Source organism: Taeniopygia guttata, chromosome 2 (genome assembly GCF_048771995.1).
Source record: "Taeniopygia guttata chromosome 2, bTaeGut7.mat, whole genome shotgun sequence".
In the NCBI taxonomy this organism is placed as follows: domain Eukaryota; kingdom Metazoa; phylum Chordata; class Aves; order Passeriformes; family Estrildidae; genus Taeniopygia; species Taeniopygia guttata.
Window position 1 is genome coordinate 102,921,357 of NC_133026.1, and position 21,872 is coordinate 102,943,228.

At 35.9% G+C, this 21,872-nt stretch overlaps 1 protein-coding gene across 15 annotated transcripts in view; it reads left to right on the plus strand.

Moving 5' to 3' along the window:
• The window catches only part of DLGAP1 (DLG associated protein 1), a 401,209-nt gene that overhangs the window by 82,054 nt on the left and 297,283 nt on the right, over positions 1-21,872 (plus strand). Inside the window, exon 1 of one of the 15 annotated variants that reach the window (XM_072924540.1) lies at positions 6-21,869. The exons of the other annotated variants lie outside the window; for them this stretch is intronic. The gene's annotated coding sequence lies outside the window, so the exon portion shown is untranslated. Of the gene's footprint in view, positions 1-5; positions 21,870-21,872 lie in introns of those variants that run through there. 15 annotated transcript variants of the gene reach the window in all.

Below are 21,872 nucleotides of genomic sequence, written 5' to 3' on the forward strand. Positions count from 1 at the left end.
TATTTCTGAGGCCAACTGAACTAGGCCTTAGCTTAAGTAACAGCAAACTTAAATATCTTTCTTGCATGTAGACAACAGATGCTGGGTGTGTTAATCTGAAACTGAACTCCATGATATGTAACAGCGCCTTGATTGGATTTCCTGCAAACAGCCTCACTGACGTGAGAATCATGCAGAGAACTAATGAGATTGAGGAAAGTCATCTGGGTTTTGTCTGGTTTGCTGTAGTGCTTTATAGGAATCTGACATTACTATACCATACCATACCAAAGAAAACTTTTCAAGAGTGGACCCATGAAAATTTGGCTCCAAACCGCTGCCAGTGAAAATGTGCTGGCAAATTGAGGTGCAAAGGCAGGAACTCAGATTAATGACCATGAGTTGAAACAAGAGATTTAGAATGGCTAGAAGGAGGAGCATTTTCACTCTGAGGACAAGCAGGTGCTGCATTGGATTGCTCAGAGATCCTGTGCTGGCTCTGTTCTCTGAAGTGTTCAAGACCCAGCTGGACAAAGCCCCGAGCACCCAAGTCTGGTCTCACAGCTGAGCCTGCTTGGAGAGGAGCTTGAACTACAAACTGCCTGATGTCCATTCTTACTTGAATTTTCCCATGATGCCAGGATATATTATTTCAAGAAGTGAAGCCAATAGCTTTTTTGTTCAAGCTAAATTAAACAAAGATAGAAAAGCTATTTCCCTTAACTGAAGGTGCAAGGATAGTAATTTTCATTTTCTGCTATGAAAAAGTGGCCCCAGAATTAATTGAACTAACCCTGTTGTGGTACAACAAAGGGTTGGGAATTAAAATGGTTTGTGATTTTTTTTTTTTGTTACAACCAGCATTAAAAAATTGTGAGGGCACAGAAAAAAACCCCAAAAACAAAAAACAAACAAACCAGCAGAAGGACTTAGGATGGTTTGTGCGATCTTTTATTTGTTTTGGGTTTTAATATTATGCCTTTTTGGTTGTGAAAAGGTGAGAATGTTTTTGTAAAAATTGAATCCAAACCCCTTATAAATGAGACATTACAGGCACTCAGACAGGAGAAAAGGACACAGTTTGACTTGCAAGTAGAAATCTAGCATTTTCTCAAAATAAGGAAAACACAGGAAAAAGGAATGTTGTCAGTCTAGAACATTTTTTCTCTTCTTTCCTCATCTCAGTGGACCAAAAAAATTATGTCACATAGAATGAGAGCTGCATTACACAAAATGATACTGAATTACTTTTTGCCTTTGCCACTATTATAAGCTGGTAAAAGTGAAAAGGAATGTGGGAAATCTCAATTCCTTGACTAGTGGGCAAAAATAAAGTGTCTTGCAAAAGTATGCAAAATGATGCATAAATAGAGAACCTGTCTAATAGTAATGTTTTGGATAAAAATTGTGGGTTCAAATCAAAAATATTCTGAAAATAAATAAAATAGTAAAGCATACTTATCACAGTAATAAAAGCAACAGTAGATTTTATGTATTTTGTATGAATTCAAAGAGCAGTGTTTAAGCAGGTTCTGGAATACAGGAACTGTGATCTTTGTTTTTTATTGTAAGCCAGTTGCATACTTGCATACTCGAGTAGAAAGGTAGCTCTGAGTGTTTGAATTTTGGTTGCCCCTGTCTATAACCAGAATTCCTGTAGCACTGAGCTGGTGACCTCCTTCCTAAAAAAACCTGGCATATGCCACAAGATTAGATAAAATGCTGGAGATTGTGTTACTTCAACAGCTTCAACAGCCTCGGACAATTTAGAGTGTGCTCATAATGCTACAGTTCTTTTCCTACAACTGAGAAAAAGCAAAATTCTAGAGCAATGTAAACAGGACAGGCATTAAATAGCTACCAAAGGAACTTCGTTGCATCAAAATGCTAAAGGGTATCTGCAAGAACTTGACTATTTTCAGTGATATGTTCAGGAAAATACAGATCAGTTAAAGTCAGAAGGAGCTTTTTAGAGTCATTGGCCATGCCCCAAAATTCTTTTCACACTTTTTCACACTGTCAGCAGTCCTTTAACTGTTCTAACACTATATTATGCTAGTTTCTGAGAAGTGTACCACTGCAGTTCCTGAACAGCTTATTACAGTATTGTCATTATTATTGTTTCAAGATTTTTCCCTTTTGTAGTAAAGGATGTTGTGAAAAAGTGGTGATCACTAAAACTTTATGAGAAGATGTATTTTGTCTCACAGGTTTGCTATCCAACTCCCATGCCCTCAAGCATATTTTTTTCTTTTCTATCTGTTCTATTAATTTCAAGCTACCAGCTGTGAAGTTTGTTCTGATTGAACCTTGAGCTGATCAAATATGTTGTCAGTAGCATAAAGTCAGATAAATATACACATTATTATTGTGGTTCTGGAGAATGCATGCATGAGATGTTTCACACATAAATAGTTTAATAAAAAATCGAATTCTTTGCTGGTATTTTTATCTTGTCTAGTGAAAAGGGATGATCTATTCAACTGTTTCTAATTTTCAAAGTGTTCAGTTATAAACAGTCATTAGTTCTAGCTGGGGTTCTGTTTATGTGAACATATACATATACATAAATATATACAGAAATAAAATCTTGATTTCTATTTGATTTGTTTTTCTACTGCATCTTTTACCTGCTGCTCAAATTTTTTTTACTCTAATGCTTTTTGGTGTTTGCTTGAAATGTTCTGCAATAGAAACACTACTACATTTCTCAAATATTTGCAAACACATTATATTTTAGTCCTATATGGTCCATCTTCACAGATGCAGAAATTGGTATGTTTAAAGAGAAATGGGTAGTAGTTTTTTTGAGTTTGTATTTTTGTGGGTTTTTTTTTTTTTTCATGTATAGGCTAACACTTATCAGCTACAACTATGCTGCCTAGAAAAGATATCATCCCAACAAGAGTGATATTTTAAGTGTGTATTTTGAATTCCTATTTAAAAGTGTTGATGCCTGTAAATACCTAATAATTTTGTAGTTGGATCAACTTTTATCCAGCAAAGAGTCTTAGATACAACATTTGGGTATGATTTGCTCTGCCATGTTGAGATTAAAGATGCGTTATGTGTATTTTTTTGTATGATATATCTTGGAAAGTGTGGCATTTCACTATTAGAAATAGTATGGCAAAGCATATAAGCCTTATTTTAGTGCTGTAATAGTTAAATCATATCAGAATTATCTTTTGCATCGCTCTAAATTAAGGCCAGTAGCTTCCAAAGGAGAGGTGTTACCTCTCACACATGATTAGCTTTTGAAGTGAAAAGAATGTGGAGGTTCCAAACCTTTGCAGTCCAACCTTGGCAATTAAATCTTGCAGTCCAAAAGGATCATGATGTTTTCATGCTTCTTCAGAAATAAGACCCATTCCTTTTACAGTGTTTACTTGCAAATTTGCAATTGAAATGGACATGATGTCTTCCACTTCAAAACCTATTGATTTGACAGGTGTTAATTCTTGGGGGAATACCAGCATTTTAATATTCTTTCAGTGTGCTTCTATTTCAGCACTTTAAATCGAGTCATTCATTAAATATTTCTGATGGTTCTAGATTTTTAGAAGAAAAATAGTTCGGCCAAGTCAGTAAATCATTTTGTCATTAGGAGGGCCTTGAAAGATAGTAAGGTCGTGAGATTTATTCTTGCTGCATGTGAAAAAATTACATTTGCAACATGATAGATCATCTCTGGAATTAAATCTTTCTTTGAATCGGCCATCAATGTGTAAAACAATGAAATTACAAAAAGTAATATAAGTACTGGAATGTTAAAATTATAGTAATTAACAGTTTTCATCTTTAGACTATACCACTATAAGATAAAAGGGTAGAATGTGCATGGGAATGCATAAGCGAGAGGATTTCAGGGCCTTATGCAATAAATGGGTTGATATCAAATAATGTTATTGTTGAAAGTTACAATATGCTAATGGTCTTTAGGAAGCTTGAGTTGAATTATTTAGTGATTTTACCATGCAGATGGATTATTATCTGTTTCATTATCTGTATCTGTTGCAAATGGGATATCTCTTCTGGGCAGCTTTTAGTGGCAGTTAGCCACTAAAAAGTCAAAGAAATTAATCTATCCATATGTAAAGTAAGGGTGGAGGGTTGATAGTAAATTTTTACATGAGTAGGATGTGGGTTATTTTTGAACTTAGGTTATTTTTCCTGTGATGTGGTTTATTTTTGAGCTTAGAGAACTTCAGTCTTGGTGAAGTTTAAACACAGCAACGGCCAATAGACAGCTCTTTACTCCCTTATCTTCTACTCCTTGTTTCATTACAGAACAAATATGCTATAGAATTGATGTCTCCAAGGCACCTCAGAATAACAACTGTTGGAATTTAAGACTGATTGAGGCTTCCATTCCACAGGGTCAGCTTGTTTGGGTAGTTCTTCCAGAGAAGCAGTTTGCAATTGCAGGAACACCATGTTTCTGGACCTTAGAACTTATTTTGGCATTTGCAACTAACAGGCCAGCATAAGTCACTATGAGGAACTTTCATTTTTATAGATGAATAGACTGCTGTCTCTATGTTTCAAGTATGAATTCAATTTTATGAAAATAGTCACAATAAAGTTAAGATGAACTCTTACAGTTACTAACATCACAGGAAAAAGTGTAAGGTCATATCCAAGGCAGAATTACTGTATACATAAATTACAGTTAATAAGTTAAAATAATAAAAATCTAATGTTGCTATTGGATGGTCTCTGTAAAAGGTACTTCATAAGTATTCAAGATTTATTTTGCACACTTACTGTTCTTGCATTCAGCACCAATTTTGTAATTCTTAAGTGAAGTCACCCCTGCTGCCTTACCAACTATATTAATGAAACATAATATATCTACATGTTTTAGAATTGAAAGTGAAGGGAATCTAATGAGCTAACAGGAATTGAAAGGAGATTAACAGATCTGTATTATGTTCTGTAGTACTTAATTAGGCCTTTTCTTCCCTTTGTCTTATTTATTTCCAACAACCTCTCTTCTGAGACTGACCCCTGCTGGAAGCTTTATTTTTTTAATAAATGTGTAATTAGAGTTGCTTTAATTATGTAAACTCTCTTCCTAGGCAGCAAAATTAGTTTGAACCTTGACTGTACTTTGACAGTAAAGCTCAAACTCTTGAGAAGCACTGAAGGTTTCTGGGAGGAAGGAACTGTACTAAAAATATTTGGGCACAAAAAACTTGAAGGCTATAAGGCAAACTGGAATTTGGTAATTTGATTTTCACTAATCACACAAGAATTCTCATGTACGAGTGGTCTCTGATCTTTGAAGTACACTGAGATTCACATTTCCACCCAAAATGTGTCTCTCAAAGCATAATTATTTTCAAATTAAATACCTTTTCGTTACAAATGGCCAAGTCTAAGCAGTTGTATTCTTGCTTCAATAGGCCCCTAAATTTTGTTGATAAACCTTTGTTTAGACTTTAGGTCTATCTCTGGTATTTACTTAATTAGATGCAGTATTTTTATGTGTTTTATGAAACACTACATTTATTTCAGAAAAGATGAGTCAAGGTTGTGAAAAATTTGCAGTCCACTGACAGTTGCAGTATATGCAGTTTAAAATTCTGATACCTTAATACAACCTATCAAAATTCTTAAAATTTGAAATAAGCTTAAAAAGTATTTGAACCATTTACATTTTAAAAACTAATTAATATTGGAAGATTGACCTTTATATGTATCAAATAGATGAAGTCTTGTGTTTCAATGAGCATGTCATCTTAAAAATTTTTCATCTTGAATTTTTAACATAATTATGAATATACTATGGATAGTACTTGTAATTTGTCCCTACTATTCAAAACATAGGCCTTTTATCTGAAGGCTGAATTGTCTGATGCTGGCTGATAACGACTACATTTCTACTATTCTGTGGCACCATAAACTGTGGCCAGTTTCTCTCTTAACTTTTTTCCTAAGTGAGCACTTGGTACCGAGCACAGTCATTGACCATTTGGTCATTCTTGGGATTCTCTGCTTCTGGTTCACGGCATCTCAGTGCGGCTTTGCAGCAGTTAGGTAGGAAGGGAGTTTGGGGGAGGAAAGAGAACAGTTACAGAGAAAGAGAACAGAGAGTGCAGCAGAATTATGAGAATCACATGAAGAAATAAAGGCGTTATTCATGCCATATATGAATATGTATTATAATCCTAATAAATAACTCCATCCTCTCTGTAATGCATGATGATAGAAAGTAAGTTTTCTTTTTTTTCTGATGACTAGATGTTTTACTCTTCAGAAGAAATATGAACAGCAAAATTAGCTATTTCTGTCTTTTCACATCAACAAATAGTATTTTGGCCATGAACTAATATACTGTGTATGCCTTGAACTATGCAAAGCATAGTTTGCCTTGTTATTTTTGTCTGTGAGGTAGTTGCAAATGTTATGTTACGAATTTGTAAGTAACTCATGAAAACATTAGTTAAATACAAAATGTATAGCGTACATGGCAGGTGTATAATTTCCAAAGAAATATGTGATATATAAAATTCCTAATTTTAATAATTTAAACTAAACTTATTTTCTGTTCCACTGGATTCTGCAGTGGTATTGTTTATTATCTGATTACAGCAAAACTGCTTTTACTGACTTACTAGCACACGTTCAAATAAATTTTAAGTATAATATGTTAAATATATACACTGTAAATCAATTAGCTGTGGTTAACCCATAAAAAATAACCCTAATGAAACCACTGTAGTTCTTTTCATTACTTCAGGACTTATTTGGATTTTTTTGCTATATTGACATTGTGGAAAAGGAAAAATAGCCTTAACTGGACTTCAATAATCTATAATGCCAGAAATTCTTTAATTATTGATTGATTTTTCTTCAGCCACCTTTATGTTCAAAGAATAAGTGTCAGAAACAAGTATTTTCTTTTCTACTGAAACTTGCATTGTTTCATGCAACCATGTAATTTCTGATGTGGTCCTTTGCACTAGAAATTTTTATAGACTTAGCTATAGCTGTGTAATTCCAAGTGTGGGTATAGGTAATTAAAAAAAGAGAGGCAGTATTACTTTAAACAGGTGAGGATGTGGACATGAAATATGCTTCTTTTAGTTGCTATTGGCTGATAAAACTGACCCTAAGTTCTCTCTGATCACATGACACTTGTCTACTTGTCCTCAGATTGGCAGCTGTAAGTCCTTTTAAGGATATGAAATGAAACAAATACAGAAAAGGAATGTAGTTTTATTAAGTATTTGCAATAAAATTTTGCTGGTAGACGCAGAGAAGTTTGTTTAATCTATGTAATTAATTGTATAGTAAACATCTACTCTTACATTTACAATCTTAGGTTGTTTTTCATATTCCATTAAAAGAAGTTGGATGTTTTTTTCTGTCATATTTATAAGCTTTGTTGTGTATTTTTAACATAATATCATCTGAGATCTGTTATGTATTTCTCCAGCACAAAACCTTTTAAACTATTTCTGACTGTTGAGTCTTAGTTCATATCTGGGTTAGCCACAAGTGAAGCCTCTTTATTTTTTGTACCAAAATTTGTAGATTTGTTTTGACGTTGACTCCCATTTCAGTGGTCTTACTCACCCAGTCAGTGCTGATCATTTTAGAAGTAACCCGGCATCCCCTAGAAAGTAGGGACCGTGCAATGAATGTTTCCATTGCAGCTCCCTTCACTACCTGTAGCTTATTTATGAGCAAGTAATGCAGCAGAAAAGCAGTGAGCATAAATAACATGATTCAGAAAACACACTTAAAATTAGGATCTAGAGGGCCTGTACTGTCTCTGTATTTTTGGGTGTCATCTTCGGATTTATTCCTGCATGCCACTAGAATTCCACATCAAGAGTCTGAAGCTGAATTTTGGAATTAATATTGATTTACTGGAGTGCCTCACATCTCTCTTGATAATGTGTATGCTGGTAACTCCTTCTCAGTACATTAGAGTGCTCCATTGCTGCTCTGTCAAACTGCAGTTCTAGAAAACCAAATTTCATTTTAGCATCTGCTGTGGTCAGCCTCAGAATATTTCTACATATTTTCCTAGCTTTCAGCATATTTTAATGTGATAATCACTAGAAATTAGCAGTGCTAAACAATTAATCTCACAGAAGAAAAAGCGCCCTAAGAAAGAGAAAGTATAAAATGCCCAGATTGGTCATGACAGCATAAATCAATCCTACTGAATTATTATGGGAAGTCCTTGTTTATCATGTCTAATAAAGATAGGGTCTTTTTCCAAGCTTCTGTGAATGCATATCATACGTTCAAATTGTTCATTACAGTAAAAAGTGATAGGCTTGAGTGACAACTGATTTCCTCTTGTACTTTCAGGAACAAGGTGGAAAACAGCCATATGAAATGGGAAATTTGGGCAATATGGCATTAAAGAGAAGAAGACTGCTGTGTTGAAGTAACTATCAGTATTAGCCAGAAACAGTTTCATATTTCTGGTATAACTGTGTCTGTCAAAGAGCAGTTTAAAGCCCCAAATCATAAGTATTTTTTGAGTTAACATGGTCCTACCAAACTTCCTGTGAAGCTGGCTGTTCCTAAAAAAGTTTTGTCCCAATTTAACATACTGTAAAATTTTCCCCATGTAGGCTAAAGGGGAACTTGGAGAAATAAGAAGTCTGGAGGACCAAAACCTCCTCTCTTTCTTTCTCAGCAAATATATATGTTTATCAAAGGTGCACAACACCTGCCTTACTGTTTATGCAAAACTGGATCCATCTCTGCTATTGAAATCTTCATGTTGATCATGGACATCCTTCTGACAGGAAGAGAATGTGAGGCTCTGTGGAAATTAGAATCTCCCAGAACACCCTTTCTTTAACCATTAAAGACTTGCATGGACAGCACAATGACAAATATGAAACAGTTTAGTCATTCTGTATCTGATTTACCAAAAATCAACCAAATCCCATGTTACACCTTAGCGGGGCATAAGGTCTGCTCTGCACTCTGCCTGTGGGTACATTATCTTTTGGCACTACATACAAGTACCCAAGAGTGATTCTCCATCCCCAGGAGTGCAGTGGGGAGGAGAACAGGGGCTGTTTCATTGCCCCTGCTTTGTACTGATTTTTTTTTTTCCCATGGCCAGAGTAATTCCTAATTATTGGATAATTTAATTCAAGGCAGTTTTAGTGTGAGCTCATCACAGAGTGGCCTCAGTGGTACCCAGGAGACACTGTCTGTTGTGTAAGAGAAGGAATTGAACAATGCTTTCTCCATTAATGGACCAGAACAACCTAGGCCACTCAAATTTCCTGAGCAAACATCTCCTGAGTATTAACATTTCCTATTTATCTGCTAATGGATAAATTAAGTTATGCAGAAACATGAATATCACAGTATCCCACAGCACCCTGTGGTACAGACATTTTTTCCTACAATGTGTCATTTGCATACTTCATCCTCCTGCTTTTAACCAGGTCTTATGGGAAGAAGAAATAAAAATGCAGGATGCCTTTTTTTTTTAGTATAATTAATATACATGTTAAAAAAAATTAGCAGATGTTCATAAAAGAAAATGAAATAACTTTGACAGATTTTCCACTTCTTAATTCTCTGGCCCTAGTAAAAGAAGGCTGACTACATGGCGGATGTTTTCTAAGTGCTGAGTGTGATACTAACATGAGCTTCATCAGTAGCTGATGTTCTTGCTGCGTGTTATTCCTGCTTGGCAATAAGTATCACAAAAGTCTGATTCTTTATCATTCTGAGTCAAATATACTGATTTTTTTTCATTGATAAACATAATTCTGAAACAAAATTCTACTATAAAGCTATCAGCTTTATTAGGGCACAGAAGATTTCATTTAACGTGTGATAAAGCAGTACAGCAGCTTTGAAGAATGTGTTTGTTTACTTTTTCTACATTTAATACCTTGGTGATACCAAGCATAGATAAGAGATCAAATAAAATAAAAGCAATCTGTATTTATTCTTGCAGATGCTTTTTCCATTTCCTGCCAGTCTATTACTTAGATGTCCTAGTTTTGGTGCAACAGAATCTATGTTGTTCTTTGTAGCTGGTACAGTACTATGGTTTTGGATTTAGTATGAGAATAATGTTCTTAACACACTGTTTTTAAGTAGTGCTGACACTGCTAGTCTAGGGCTTTTGAGTATCTCATTCTTTGCTTGTGAGGAGTTGCACCATAACCTGGGAAGGAGCACAGCCAGGACAGTTGATCCAGCCTACAAAAGGGATATTCCATGCCACAGAATATTGTGCCCAGTATAAAAACTGGGGTGAGTTGGCCAGAAGCCACTCACTGTGGTTCAGGGATGTGATTAACATTAATCAGTGGGTGGTGAGCAATTGTACTGTGCATCACATATTTCCCTTGGGTTCAGTTACCCTCTTTCCCTCTTCTTATCATTACAACTCTCATTATTTCTGTTTCTGGTATTAGTATAATATTATATTAGTGTAATCATGTTGTTATTGGTAAAGTATTATTGCTATTGTTGTTGTTATTGTTATTCAGATTATATTTTGTGTATTAATTTTTTTCTTATCTAACCCCTGAGGTTTAGATTTTGTTTTAAACTCTCCTCCCCACCTGGGGGTGTGATATAAGGGAGTGAGCAAGTGACTGTGTGGTACCCAGTGGCCAGCTAAGGTGAAACCACAACACTCATCTTCCTTTCAAAATCCCACCAGGAGTGAGTAACACTGCAGGTTCCACAGAGCAACTCCTGTGAGTTGGAAGGGCTTACTCTTCTGAGCTGACTTTCAGCTGAGTGTGTCCCTGAGCACTAATGATTCCAACTTTAAGAAAGCTTTCATTTATGATTGACTATACAGCATTATATAATCTGCATTAAATTGGTTTTAGTCTTCTCACTGCTCCTGTATTCAGCGTGCATTATTCTCACCACAGAAGAGCACTCCTGTCTTCATTTTCTTTGCCAGTCTTTCCAGCTTGGTGGTTGCAATTTTGATTGCAGTTTATGCCTCATTTAACCTGGCTGTCCTGAATATCATCCAGTCAGCAATAGCTTATATTTTAGGATATTTTCTTCCTTGATAACTGTGTCACTCTTTGCTAGATAAAATTGTTTCTTAGTTTTAGATTCAGACTTTGACTTGCATCTGTGTAAGATCTGGAAACCTGTGAGGAGGAAATGTAGCTCCTTTCCTTCCTGTCATAAATCTGTGGTACTCTATACCACTACAGTAGTGGATCTTTTATTTTAAGTACAAAACTTTGCCTGTTTTTTGTCTACAAACTTCTAACTAAAGTTAAAGGAGAGGAGGCGTAGGGAGGAGGCGTGACTGTGGGTGTTGGGGGAAGGAAGGAAAAGGATTTGAAGGAAGTAAGTCATGGATAATATGTGCTGAGGGTGTTTAGCAGCATGCAGGTATTTCTAGAAAGACATTATCCCTGCAGCATTTGTTGGTGATCTGAAGGTAATAATAGGTACATGGTGGCTTCAACAGGGAAGGACCAGTGCATGAACTTTATCTTCAGTGCTAGTTGATGTTCTTCAGGCAGTGTCTAGCATCTGAGCCAAGGAGGGATTTTTGCAGCTCATGTCAAAGGAAATCTGTTCTACGTCTCTATTTTATGAGAAGCATTAGTTTGTAATAATATTAATCATCATTTTGGCAACTGCTTGGGGGTAATTCTATCAGCTTGCTTGTTTTGGAAAGACCAGCTAAGCGAAGTGATAAATAAAATAAATGGCGTTGTGGTATAGGCTAGCAGAATAATAGGAAGGTGCCTCTTTGAATTCTTTTCATATTGACAGTGCCTCATTTTCAATCCTGTGCAAATAATGAGAAAAAGTTAGTAATGGCAGACATTTTTCATAAAGGAAAAGAGCTTGTAAATGTATTAGAGAACCACAGGCACTTGTATTCCTGCCATGACAAGGCCCCTACTTTGTTGCCCAGTCACACCCTGCTGTTAATTTTCTTTTTTGAAGAACGAAGACACCCTTACTTTTATGAGGGTTTGAAAACACAGGGGAAATTTCTTTGCAATGACAAGGTGGTTACAGCAAAGACAGCGTAGTAGCTCTTAACTGCTAAACAAAAATATTCAGTTTGGATGAAGACCATGAACTCTGAGTGATCTACTTGAATATTCCGTCATTCTCTAAGATAGCAAAATAAGTAATTTTAAACATTTCCTTAAGGGAAATTATTTACTGTTTTAAAAATGTCACAAACTGTCTTCTTATTTGCGGCAGGTTTTAAACTCTTCTGATGTAATAGTAGTAGTACCACTGCAATAGGTTAGTGATGTTCTACATCTCTTTAAACTTCACAAGTTTCCTTAACACCTTCAGACACTGTGTATTTGTGTTGTACATGCATGCAGATATTGCTCTGCCTGATGGGGAGTGCAAGGTAATTTATCTTAAGTGTTTTTTCTTTGAAGAATTCTGTAAACAACACCAAACCAAAGAACTCTGTATTGACTGATACACAGGTTGGTAGCTGGACTGCCAATCAGCAGAGCTTAACATCATATCCTAAATAGAGACTAATGTGAACAAATTAATTAAGTAATAGGCTGCCTTATCATTTATTTGTTACTAGAATTTGCTCCTTACAGACATATCTCAGCAAGAACTTATGTTTCCAGGTTTTAACAGATAAAAAGGAAGCTACATAAAATGCAAAGAGTACCAGAAAACTCAAATGTATTACTTGATCTATGTTAATGTTCCACATGTGAATAAAATAGGTGAATAGTAAATAGTGACTCCTAGTGCAATGATGTTAACCATATGTAATATTCCCTCTAAAATTAAATACACTCCATAGGGTGTTTCACTGGAATAAGATTTACTATCCTTATTTTGGTTTTATAATCCATATTTATTAAATGTCTTTGTAATTTAATAGATGTCATTTAAGAAGAGAGGAGCCTGCACAACTAATTAAAGCAATATATATAGCAAAGCTAATGGAAGCAAAAACCAAACAAATACTGTGGACATCAAAACTCAAATAGCCAGCTGCACACCTCTCTCCTCACTATCCAGATAATAAGTCCTTGTATGCAAGCATTCATCCACAGAATCACAGATCACAGAGAGGTGATCTGGAAGGGATGTGCATGGCTTCATGCTTGCCTGTGTACTCAACTGTGCAGCAGAGCTAGCGAGGCTGGAGACTGTTCTGCTGCAGCTGTCAGCAGCAAATTTCTGGTGCACAAAGGAATTGTGGCTTGTTTTCTGAGAAATGAAGCAGTGCTGTTGTCCCTTGGTAATACAGGCTGTGTCCCTGGAATACAGACTGATGGCATCAGGGAAATACAAGGAATAAGAGTTGGCCATATGTACACAGAACTGACGAGAACAGTTCTAGTGGGACCACGGTGACGGACACTTGAGAAATGTGTGACTTGTATTGATAACACAACTTACCCATGTTTCATCCATTAACACAGACTTATTTAGATGACCCATTTTAAAATCAAGAATCTCACATGTTATGTAAATGTTCTATTAGATTTCAAGAACCTGTTGGAAAGGTTCCCAATTCTGCCTTTCTCTATCTGGATTGCCAGTACCTTGACAAATCCAAACAATGCTGTATGTTTTCAGCATGGCCTGCCAGAAAAGCAAACAAACCCAGGACAGAAGAAACTGTGGTGATTTCATCCTGCTTATAGGATATGACAGCACACTGAGGCATGGACTTAACATTCACTGAGCTTGAAAAAGAGGATAGGCTTGGTCATGGTTCCCCTTTTGTTTGCAGACTCTCATAGAGTGGGAGACTGGACTGGGTGATTAGTATGATCGCCTGTCTCTGTTGTTAAATTCCATGTAGATACCCTTCTCTTCAGCTAAATGACTGTATTCAGTAATTTCTTCCCCTTGGAGACTATACTTGGAGTTCAGAGAAGAGGAAAGATCAAAGTATCTTCTGTGCGCAAAGTCACTGTGATGGAAAGGAACTAGGTAAGACAAGCCTAGATGGTCCTAACAGGCAATTGAGGTCCTGTGCTGCAGAAGATGACTGAGGAAGTACACAGAATAACAGAAAAATAGGACCGAATCTTGTCTGGTTTATACATACTGTATACCATACATAATGTATGGTTTATACATACATACAACAGAAAAATAGGACTGTATCTTGGCTGGTTTATACATAGCACTAACTAGAGGTTAAAAGATGAGATAAAACCTTAAAGGTTTGCATGACATGGTTGCACAAATGTGAGCTGAGACTGGTCTGTCAGATTGGCTGGTTCCTAGGGAGAATAGTCTTCTCCTTTAGTAATTGTATTTTCATTTAATGGTAGCTTGAAGGAAGGGCCTGGATGACTACACCTGTGTATTTTATATGCTGAGACATTTTATAACATTCTGAAAGGAATTCTGGCATGAAGTGGTTTGGATCTGGTTGATTTTAGGGTTTTTTAAGTCTTAAAAATCAAAATATATGTGTAGGTATAAGAAACAAGTGAATAATGTAGAGAATAAAGGAGCTCTTATTTTAACCAAAGATGATGTTTAAACAATTTTTTTTGTTGCAATCTTTGAATATAAAGTGAGCATAGACAAATACAAATGACAAAGATGATATGTTGTGACTTAGAGGAGGGAAAAAGCTTTCAGTTGTACATATTTATATTATGTTTATAAATATGTATGCATAGAATTAGAGCCTCAGAACTTTTAAATTAAGTGTTCTTAAAGTCTCCTGTTTAGCAGGCTGGTTAAGAATTACAAAGTTGAACAATGGGGAATTGTGAGGAGTTTCATAAGAATATGGTTATATAAAGCTATATATAGGCCAAAATTTAAATTTAAGCAGCATGAAATATGTACAATTTAGCTGAATATTAGTGCTCAAATGGTCACTTAATTATTGTGTACAGTGACATCCTAGCTCTAAATATCCTATCTATAAATGCAACCAGTATTTAAAAGGGATTGTTGAAGGACACTTGTAATTATTAAAAAATCTGGTGTACAACAGTTAATATTTATCTTATTGATGTTTCTCATTCATAAATTTCCTTCTAAAGGAAAAAGTTTTTCTGTACAGATTCAGATTTTTAAGTTAGGGGAATGTAAATGTTATAGGGTCCCTTTCTTTCTTCCTTTATCAGGAAACTAAAACAAATAGCACACCTATTTCCCATTACACTCTTCGATTTGTTTCACCCCAAAAGGAAACTTGTGCTCCACAGCATAAGGACTTTCTGTAGAAGCATTGAGAAAGGCCTTAAGTTTCAGGTAGTAGGTAAGTCAGTAGCATTCCCAGTGACCATAAAGATGAAGTCTTTTGAAATGGGTTACATAACTTGCTGCAAGTGCAGAGATGGCTTGGCATACATCTTTAATGGTTTCACCTGTGGTGATGCTTGAGGGCAACCTCCAAGCATTAATGCTGAACTCTAATTAGTGTAGACAAGATCACAGCACTGGATTTCAAGGGAATGCAATATAACCTGCAGACAAATTACCAGTGAAGTAACATGACGAGTTATGACAGTATGTTCAAATAATTTACAAAAAAAAAATAATAAAAAAAATCCATCAACTCCAACATTTTCTAATATATTGACTATCAAAACATTTTGTGCCCAGTAGGTATCTAGACTTCTGGATAAGTATAGAAGAGGCACTGTAGCTGGAGGGTTTATGGTAATTCTATAAGCAGCAAAGTGTCTCTGCAAAGGAGAGATAAACAGCTAGTAATCCTCATAATTCCCCACTGATAGCCTATCCATCTCTGCTATAAATTAGAAAGCCCAGAGATTAGGAAGGCTAGGCAGGGTGTAGCTCACAGCATTAATCACAGTATTAGGACAGCAGTGTGCTTGATTTCTGTGTCCAAAGCAATGGTATTTCTCTCTAGGTTAAAATGACGTAACGTAGCTTGGAATACATACTGTTCAAGCTGCCTACTCAATGCAGAGATGGTTTTCCAGAAGACATTGTTAAAAAGTTCTTAAAACTAAGGTATTGACTGCAGACTGGGGAGAAGTGCAGTACTTTTTGCCATGAGGGCTGTAGCCGAGATTTCATAATCTCTTCAAGTTTCCAAATTCAGATTTATTTTTAAAATATATGTTCAGCATTATTCAGATGGATCAGGGTCAGTTTGTCCTTATACCTCTTGGTTCTAAGAGAATATTTTGCAAATGCTTTTGGAATCGGCAAGTGGCCAGAAAGGCAGAGCAGATAATGCCATTGTGTATGTACAAATTCCTATTTCAACATAAAATATGAATTGGCACCTTTACAAATTAGAGGTTAGATATCAGTTCTCACAAGCACATGGCTGAGCTAAATATAATTAATATGAAGTTTTGTTGATAACATTTATTGAGCTGGTAGTCAGATGAAGAATGAAGAACTATGGCTTGGCCTCCATAATAGTGCCGCATTTATTCCAAATCCTATACAACTTTTGGTTTAATGTACCAAAAATGGGTATTTTAGTTGTCCCCTTTTTATTAGATGATACATCAGGTGCTATATTTTATGTGTTTTGATCTCCACTCCCTCATTTCAAAGTCTTTTTTACTACATTGACAACAATTGTACTCTCGAAAGGTAATTGATGCATTTATTATTGTCACTTGAGCTTTTTGGAATGCCTTGTTCAATAAACTGTTGTTTGAGGGACCATTTTTGAGAAACAGTAAGTCTTTTCCAAAACTGAAAATGCATCAACAAACTTTTTATCCTTACATGCACAGTAGCAATGTACAGGACTTTTGGGGCATGTTTGATCTTCTTCCTTTGGGGTGTTGATAGGGTTTCTGGTTTTGCAGTCATGAGAAAGGCTAATTGGAAATCTCTGGAGAAAGGAACTTCCTAACTACAATATGAAAAATGTCTGGTCAGCAAAGGGAGTAAAACACTAATAAATGTTCATAGGGAAAAAAAAACTCCAATCTCTCTAAAAGGGATAGAATTTTGTGGAAAAAGGAAGATTTTGTTTCAAGTGTTAGAGATATTGTGAAAGGATATGAATTGACAAAAAACTGGTAAAATCTAATAGATTACAGGAACAGATGTTGGCAAAAGAAGTATCATTTTTATCAACAGCATACAGTAATTTAGACTCAGCAGATTCCATACCAAAGTTGAAGATTCTTGTAATTGCAAATAAATATCTGCAAGATGACAGCATAGCAGAAAATAGTCTCTGAGACATGTTCTTTTAAAAATCTCAAACCAAACATTTAGAGGAAATATAGCCTATAGGGTAAATATAAAGTTCATAGCAGAGTGCCGTGGAAGATAAAACTAAACATCAACCCAAAAAAGCAAAATCTTCCAGCAAAAGGTAAGACATGTAGGTAAGACATCAGAGGAAAGAAGTTTTGTGAGACAGATCAAAAATGAAAGTTAGCACTGGATGACAACAAAGAAATACGTCTTCAACAGCTTACAGAATGTCTTTATTCCTATATTAAGCTAATTTCTGAAATATATTCACAAAAATTTGAATGTCAGCATTTTAGTGATAGTGGTCTGATCTACCCTTCCCCCCAGGGAGAAGTTTTCAGAAGAGGAATGGAGATTTTCAGACAGCTTTTTAAATAATGTTAATGGAGTAATCATATCAGCCACCATTGTTTGTGTGTGTAGAATACAACCAGCAGATTTTCTGGTGGGGAGGTGAATAGGGGCTCTTGCATTTACCGCTATGGTTCAGCCTAAACCAAGAGGACAATTCTAACTGAACATCAAAGAAACTCAACCAAAGGCTGGTGTTGAGACCTTGGGCTGTTTGAAAAACTGGCAGAAGCTGTTAGGTAACAATGAAAATTCTGTAACTACTTTTAGAAAGGGTTGTGCTTTAATTTTAATTATTTTCTAGCTTGCCTAGGAGAAAATTTTGTTCCTGATAGTAGAGTAAGTGGAAGAGAAATCACCATCCTCTTTACTTCTTCAGAGAAACTTAACAAATGTGGGAATAGACTGGAGAGCTGTTAAGATCCCTTTTTCCCTTCCAAAGTTTTTTTAGAAAAAACAAAATAAACCCAAGCACTTAGCATCACTAATGGCCATTTCAATGTGCATAAGTAAACATGATATTTAGACCATGGATCTGAGGCATAGGAATTATATTCCAGTTGTATTTTTATGTCTGTAATACTGGAGTGTGTGTGTAAATTATTTTCAAGTCTATTACATTCCAAATTGTTCAGCATTGCACAGTCAAAGCAATGATGCCACTGATTGCCTGGTGTCCTCAGTTCTGAGTATTTTGTCAAATTAAATCAAAAGTCTTGTTCAGGCTACTGATGACCTATGAAAATTTTTAATTATTCCATTTGCTCTAATTTGTTAACACATGGGAATTATTAAATTACAAAGAAGGTGGGAATTTTGGTGAGACTATTTGGTGGTTTTAACCATTAAACAGTTCTTTAGTTTTCATTGTTAATTCTGCATTTTCCCAAGCTCATCATAAAATAAAGAAAGAGTACTATTTTCTGCTCTTTATCTGTGCACTTATGTCTCATTGACTAGACAGAACAGAGTGTTCTGAAGAAGACAAGATGATTGGGAAAATGTGTTTTCATGTAGCTGAAAGGAGTATTATAATGATCAACAGAGGGCACAGTAAGCTTAGAGAAGCAAGAGTATGGTGTCTCATACCTTTTCAGACCTGGTTTTACTAACCTCTCTGAAGTTATTTTGGGGAGTTCAAGTCATTTATTAGTCTTGGTAACCTCCATGCTTGCTTTTGATTTATTTCTGATCCCAAAATTTGGGGCACCTTACAGCAGCCTGGCAGTGATGGATATATGCATTACTTTTTTGTTCATGACAACTCACTTTCAAGTTATAGGTGCCTGCTTGAGGCAGTAGTTGGCAAGGTTCAGGAATCTTTGTCTTGCTATTCTCTATCAAAAAAAAAAAAATCAACCCTGAGTATGTGAAGCTAAATCTATTCTCCCTTTTGATTAAGAAAGAAAGAGGAAAAGGAGAGACTTCCTGATGAAATTTTCTAGAATAGAATTACAAACTGACTCAGCACATGCTTACACTGTCATGATTGGAACAGAACTGAAATATGACTTCTCTGTGCAATTTGGTGCCTGAGCTAACAAACCATATGAAGATAGCCAGGCTACTTCCAGAGACTGCAACCACTCCATATATCTTTCTGGCTGTGTGGATTTGTAGCTGAGTTCACTTCTAGTTATAAATATCAGCTTTATTTTCTGATAACAGTAGTTAAGTTTAAAAGGATCAAGTTTTCTGGTGAGCTTTGAATATGGTGACGATATCCAAATGTTGAAACCTTCCAGTCTTGTAAACCTAGGAATGGAAATTCTGTTAGTATGCTGTGGTTTAGGAAAGATATTCCCCAATTTAATATTCCCACTGAAAGTCTCCAAACCATGGGCTTATTAATAACTCCCTCTTTTCCCCTGCACTTCCTACCACACCAAGCTGGAGAGTAGAACTGGAGGCACAAAAGATGGAGACCATGGGTTGAGATAAGAACAATTTACTGGAAACAGCAATGAGATAAGTAACAACAAGAAAACTAATGACAGTATTAGTATAAGAAAAAAACCCAAACAATTCACATGTGATTGCCCACAACACTCCACGGAAACCCCCCAAAATACCTGACAACTCCCTCCTCAATGCCATGCCATCCCTTCCTCTATCCCTGGAAAATGATGTGAAGTGTTGCAGAATAACCTCCAAATCCTAATCATGCTCCCTCCTACTGCAAAAATTAACACTGTCCAGGCCAGACCCAAGACAGAGTAGAAATGAAAATACAAATTTTTTATAAACTTTAAATATGATAAAGGTTGTGTGACTTTTAATTTAACTAACTCTTTGAAAATACAGCTGGAGAAAGGAAAATTGACATTTACAACAATCTGGAATACTATACCAGGTACTTATCTATATTATTGGAATAAATCAGTGCAGTCTGACAGAGACATTTCGCTGTAACATAGCTACCATCAAGAGAGAAGAGCATGCATGACTAGGTAAGCAGTCAATAGCTGTATAAATAAATTGAGCACATCAAAATCTGCAAACATTTCTTTATGCACATTGACAAAGATTATGTTACTTCTCTGGGGGCATGATAGTGCCTGGCAGGGCCTGAAAAACACCTGTGAAAAGGAATTATGTGTATTCCTGAGGAGATTGCTCTAAATCTGGTGCTTAAAGTCATTAAAAGAGTGAAAATGTCTCTCTAATCAATCTTCTTACTGAATACTTGACAACGGGTCTGTACATATAGTTTTCCAGGAGAACTCAGCCCAACAGCATAGGTCACATCTGGCTCTTCATTCACATTCTATATTAATGCTGGTTTTAAAAATGTTTCCAGTAACACTGTACATATTGTTCAAGTTAACAACTGGCAGTGTAAAACTTCTCTGTGTTGAGCTGCTCACTTTGTTGCTGTGTTCCATCTGAAAGTTCTCACGTCTGGCTTGTGAAGAGACCCTACTGTGACTGGATAATTTCTGGGCATAGTTTTGGGACTCCACATTCTCAGAAGCAGTGTGTTTTTAAGTTACTGTCAGGTGCTTTATTAGCAGAATCCTTTCCAGAAGGGTGAGGTATCATTGCTGTGCTTCATGAAGTGTGTTAGATTTTCTCATCCTCTCCAAGTGTGTTTTCAGCATGCTTATTTTTTTCCAACACTTGCTTAAGCAGTTATCATTCCTGTGATTCCCTTGAGCCTCACCCTGCTTTATGTTGACTAAAACCTACTTTATGTTGACTAAATTTTGCCTATTATTCTGAAAACAAGAGTATTTTGTCAATTTTGTCAGGCATCCCATAACCCTTCTTGAGGGACAGAGTGACTCAGCCTTGCAGAAATGAAGCCAGCACACCCAGTTTTTGCATTTTGGACAACTCAGAAGTCCAACCAATTTTACCCTCCATACCCCAAATACAGAAAATCAGGAAAATTGAGGTATATACACACTGATTTCTTGTCCAGAGTGGAAAAGCAATGATTTACATTGATATTATAAATGTTTTTATTGAATTCATGACAACTGTTTGCCATACTGAATTTTGCACAATAAAATTATTTTTTCCAGGTAGTTGAAAGTATTTCATGTAGTTGAAATTACTTCATGTAGTTGAAAGTATTCTAATGCAGAGAAAGAAAAAAAAAAAAAGAAGATAGTATATTTATTCAATTTGAGGAATGTTTGCTATTGAACACCTTAAGACTGGTTTTACCTGGAACTTCATTGTGACATTATAAGATTAGGATGTGGGGAATCTTTGTCTTTGCTTCCCAGAAAAGCACCATGTTCTTTTTCGTTAAGGCCTTTATTCAGAGGTGGGAAATTGATGCTATTGCATTGTCTATTATTTTGTAGATACCAAATTTCTTCCAAATAGACCATCTTTAAGTAGTAAGCCTTAGAAAAAGGCAACATATACTACACTGTGGTCTGAAATCAGGATAACATGCCAAAGAGAAAGGGTGATTTGGGTTATAAATATTCTATTTTAGCCCTGTATATTTTGAATTATGATTGTAGTTCAGCTCAGAAAGACTAATTTTTTAGTCTCTAGGACTATGCAAATGTCAGCCAGTTCTGAATTCTCAGGATTCAGTGTTGCTCAGGGTTTCAGATGGGTATTTACAGGGGAAGTCGGAAAAGTGTGCATGAGAATCCAGAAACAGGATCTGCTTTTAGTTGCAAGGCTTGCTTTAGTCAGTGTCATAGGAGATAGCATTGCACCTCAGGGAAGAAAATGTGACTGTTTTATGTTTGAGACAGATCTCATGCTTAAGCCCAGAAACTGAAGGATAACTGTTGTTTGTTTTTATTTTAGCAGGGAAAAAGCAATAATCCCAACTGGCAGTCCAAAAATAACCAGATTGGAGGGTGGAAGGAAAAAGAAAGAAAAGGGAGGACTAAAATGGAGAGGTA